This window comes from Oryza glaberrima, chromosome 5 (genome assembly GCF_000147395.1).
Source record: "Oryza glaberrima chromosome 5, OglaRS2, whole genome shotgun sequence".
In the NCBI taxonomy this organism is placed as follows: Eukaryota; Viridiplantae; Streptophyta; class Magnoliopsida; order Poales; family Poaceae; genus Oryza; species Oryza glaberrima.
The window spans coordinates 21,835,716-21,841,054 of NC_068330.1; positions in this window are offsets into that span (position 1 = coordinate 21,835,716).

Genomic DNA, 5,339 nt, shown 5'->3' on the forward strand with positions numbered 1-5,339 from the left:
GACTTTTTTTAAAAAAAAACTTCTTTAGATTTGACCATGTTTATAGAAAAATTCAGAAATATAACATTTGAATATATTTTTATAATATGTTTGTTTTGTTTTGAAAATATTGTTATGTTTTCTTATAAACTTGACTAATTTTTTTTTAAAAAAAGTTGACTAAGAAAAAAGTTAAAAAGACTTATAATATAAAACGGAGTGAGTACTATATTTCAAAAAGTGATATTTCTAAAAAAATATTCCCTACAAACAATTGTTCATTATTCGTTGCATCATCTAAAAATAAGGCACAATATCAGACTACCTAATTAATTAGCTTTCGTGGCAGAATTGGATCCACGCCGGATCAGAATTTCTACTGAACTCCTCTGCAGGATGATGCGGGTGGGCAGTAGCAAACCCAACAAACCACTTGGCCTTGTCACCGAATTGGTTGCACTCTGGTTGTTCCTAGTCCATTGGTCCTAACTAACCCAGACTAGCGAACGTGTAAACGCAAAAGTAAGCACAATTTGTAGATAGCAGTCGTGGAGGAATTAGCTAAAGCAACAATTAATTTTCTTTGCTTTGTTTGGCTGCTTACGGTTACCACTGCAGCATTTGGATGAAAGCACAGTAATACCTGTAGCATGTGAGTGCAAATCAAGAGGAGCCGTGTCCTGGGTGCCAAAAGTTAAAATGTCATTTTCTTTTCGATAGGTGTGGAGTATGGGGGACTCTAATGGGCGATCGCTCGCCTAGAGACGAGGGCAGCGATCAATTCACGCCCCTTTCCCCTCGCTCCCTCTCTCCACCTGGTTTCCTTTTTTGGCGCCGCATTACTTTACTATTTTAGTAAATTTATGCACCTAAAGTTTATACACCTCAAGTTTACACATCTAAAGTTTAGAGACCCAAAGTTTATAAGTCAAAAGTTTATATATCCGATTCAAATTTGAATTTGAATTCAAATATTTTTCATATATAGTATTTCTATACATCTAAAGTTTATACACCTAAAGTTTATAGACCCAAAGTTTATAAGTCAAAAGTTTATAGACCTAAAGTTTATATGCCCATTTCAAATTTGAATTTGAATTATATCTGATTCAAATTGAATTCAAATATTTTCTATATATAGTATTTCTATACACATAAAGTTTATAGACCTAAAGTTTATAAGTCAAAAGTTTACGTACCCGATTCAAATTTGATTTTGAATTCAAATATTTTTTATATATAGTATTTCTATACATAAATTTTTCTTTTTTTTCTTTTTTTTAAAATTTTTTTGTGGTTTACCGTAATAGGAAGAGAGGAAGGGGAGGAAGCAGGGGGGGAGAAGAGAGAGGAGCATAGGGGGAGGCATGGGTGATCGCTGGGGCAGCGCGGGGGCGATCACCCGCGCGTTAGTATTTCCGGTGGAGTATGTCCCAACCAAATCCTATCTTACTATAAAGTTATCCTCCACTAACTCCTTAAACTTAACATGTAAAGATGACACATCATCATCCACTAACAAAATGTCACATCATCATCCACTAACAATCATCACATTTAAACATCATGTAAACATGCTATATCTTTTTATGTTTTATGATATCCTATATATTTATATAGTTCATCCTCACTTAGTTAGTGATTAAATAATTAATCTATGGTCCAAATTATCTTTCTCCTTTTTTTCCTCTAATTAAGTCATATCACATCAATTGTTTTTAGCCTTTTAGATGATTAATCTACGGTCCAAATTATCTCTCTACTTTTCTTCTTCCATAAAGTCATACCACCTTACTTTTTACGTTTGAATCACCATTCTACATACTAATTAAATTTAAATTATCATAAACCATATTAATTTACTTAATCTGATGTTATCTAGCTATCTTACACGCTTTTTTTTATTGTTATCATACTAAATTCCCGCAGCAATGCGCGGGGTTTCACCTAGTAAATTTTGTTTTAATTACACGTAAGACGTACCCACATACACCACTATACGCACATATTACACTCACGGGTCCCCAAATGTGTTCCCTAACACATGATAAAAAGACGGTGACCATATTCCTTGCCTAACTAAAATCTAGTTAAGCCAACTGATCAACAAACACATTAACATTACAATAAAGAATTGGATGAAATTTTATACGCCGCCGAAAATGATAAGATATTAGTGAAAACCACTCTATGGCTCGAGGCACCAATGCAGCCGTTGCAACCATAAATAAATGTCATTTTCTTCTAACAGCTAGAAGCTTGTGTTATTCATGACTATATATTGAGGACCAACAACTCATTTACCTCCTACTCCTATAGTTGCAACAACAGAACAACAGCGGAAGAGGCAACAAGGATATGGAATGACACTCCAGCATCTTGCCTTCATGAAAAGTAGAGATCAGAGGCATTCAACTGTTCGGCGGGTCGAATGGTTACATGGGGATGTGATGCTTCAGGAATTTCAGCTCAAGACAAGAGAGGAAATAATGTTATCTGGATTGTTATCCCTGGCAGGGCCGGCTGTGACCGATGAGCTCTCTATTCTAGCGATCATGACTGAGGCTCCTCCAATTCTTGTAGAGCTCCTCACCTCGTCCTCAGCGCTTTCGGCCGCTCCTGAGCTTGCTCCTGTACCTCCGGTGGACACCGACGATGACAACGTGGCTTTTCTGCTGATCGTGTTGCTGACAAGTATCCAGACATGGACCCTGTCGGTTCCCTCCTCCGACCTGTTGCAGAATAGCCCTCTGATCTTTTTATGGCTTGATGCCAAAGGGGAGAGTGCAGATAGATATAATGATATATGGATAGATTAGGTAGGTGGAACCGTGGAGGGGTATTAGCTTACAAAAATTTTATGGTACTTGGGTACTTAAGTTTTGCACTAAAAAGATATCTCGAGTACTTTAATATTTAGAGGTATCAAATTTTACATTAGAAAAAAAATATCACCTCACGGTAGTAAAATTATCTTTTGTATGATCGTATTGTATGCATATTTATCTTTTGTAGTAAAATTTTACATGCATCTATGATCGTATTGTATGCATATTTATCTTTTGTATGGTTAACCCTTTTGTATGCATTTTATCTATATAAAAGTGCTTCAAGTCATGCATAAGCTATATGATTCCTTATTATTATTTTCTCTTTGAGGTTGTATTGTCATTCATCACTAAAAACAGAAGAGATTGAAAGCATCTAGGCTTCCATGTGGTGTTTTGTTGGCTAATGATAATATAATCATATTGTAACTAATATCAGATGTTAAGTGTTTCAAAGGATTAGGGTTCCGGTGATGATAATGTGGATTTTTGCCAATGCCCTTGCAATATAGTGACACCTTGCTTATAAATAGCTACTTCTTACTTCTGCCATATATAGGCAAGATCAACAAGCTACTAGCATACCTGTTGAGAGGCATCAATGGCTTCAATACGAGAATGTGAGGGAAAAGCCAGAACAAGGAGCTAGCTAGAACAAGGAGCTAGCTCACATGTTGAGAGGCATCAACGGCTCAACATGCAGCGAAAACTAATTGTTCTGAGAATAGGGTGCATCGAGAATCGAAGTCCAACAACGTGCTCATGGTGTGGTAAGCGAACTACCATCACCTTGATGGCTCTGTGCTGCCAAAGCACTGGTTTGGCCCTGTTAAATATGTGATCCAATTTTAGGTCTATAATATATTCCGATTAGTTTACTAATAGAACTATTAGAATTAGTTTCCTAGTAGTACTTTGAGTCTTTGTCTATTAGAACATCTAGATTTCTCTTATCCCTTGTATATATACCGCATGAGGAAAGTGCGACAGCCCAATGTATCCCCTGCGTTTGTATCCAACTCCTCAATAGTGATCATTGCCGGTCGGTGTCCGTGGTTCTTTTCCGCAAGTTTTTTCACGTAAAATTCATGTCTCCATTGTGCATCTATTTTCATTACATGCCTATCGAAATCGCAGCTAAGTCATCAGTTAGTCTTCATACAGCCACGTACTATATAATAGCCGTGTGTAGCGGGATGGCGGGGGCGCGCAGGGGCAGTACGTACACGGCACGCACCATCACAGCTTCGTTGCATTGCGCTCGCGGCTGACTGGACTCAGCCGTATTATAACACAAACCTTAGGCAACAGATAAGATCATACTCCCTCCGTTTCAAAATGTTTGACGCCGTTGACTTTTTAGCACATGTTTGACCGTTCGTCTTATTTAAAAAATTTAAGTAATTATTAATTCTTTTTTCCTATCATCTGATTTATTGTTAACTATATTTTATGTAGGCATATAATTTTACATATTTCACAAAAGTTTTTGAATAAGACGAACGGTCAAACATGTGCTAAAAAGTCAACGGTGTCAAACATTTCGAAACGGAGGGAGTATATAAGAGACCTGCTCCACATCCACCATCTGGGGTCTCTGCAGAGGCAAGAAAATGACTGAACACCGGATGCTCTCGATCAGTAGCAAGATAGCAGATAGCTAGTGTGAGTGCTCACACGGGTAGTGGCTTGTTGAGATGGGATTAGAAATGGGAAGCATAGGGAACACAATTCCAAGTCTCTACGTTCTGGGTTGGCAGGGGATTGATCTAGCTCAGCACAAACGCCGTTGGATGCGGGCGTTGCGCGCAGCCGAGAGGGCCGCCTTCGCCTTCGGTCGCATGGTCTGTTGCTCCTCTGCTCGTCACGCATGTCGGCAGCGCTGAATCAAGCAGCTGCAATGAGATGTGTGCTTGGTGCTCCACTCCAAGGTGGTGTATGGTTGGACACAGTTAGATGTCGAACCACCAAAGGATCGAGCCTGATCCGTCGGTGATCTGCTCGTTGTTTCTCATAAGAGTCGGCCGGACTGCTGCTTCTGGACTGGTTGAATGTTTCGATGGGTAAGCATATGATGATGGAAATTAACTCAAGACAAAAGTCGTCTATAATTACATTAAAAAAATTCCCACGTTTAAATAAGATGATTATGAATAACCGTGTAAAAAATCAGTCAAAATTCGATTTTATTTCTGAGATATGAAAACGACATATTTCAAACATACCGTCAGAAGTGTTATTTGGTTCATTTTTTTTTATTTTTATAGCTCAGAAAGGGCATCGAATTTAGATTAGATTTTTTGCACGGTTGTTCATCATGATCTCATCTACATGTGGGATTCTTTTGAGTGATTTTAGATGATTTTTTAATCATGGTTTGGTTTACATGAGTTCTCATGTAAATTACATTAAAAATTCCCACATGTAAATAAGATGGTTTACATGAGTTTTCACCATATATTAATTTACGCTTGTTTAAGGGCTTTCCCAAGGCTGCATCTACACTTTATAATGTTTGCATATCACAATAAT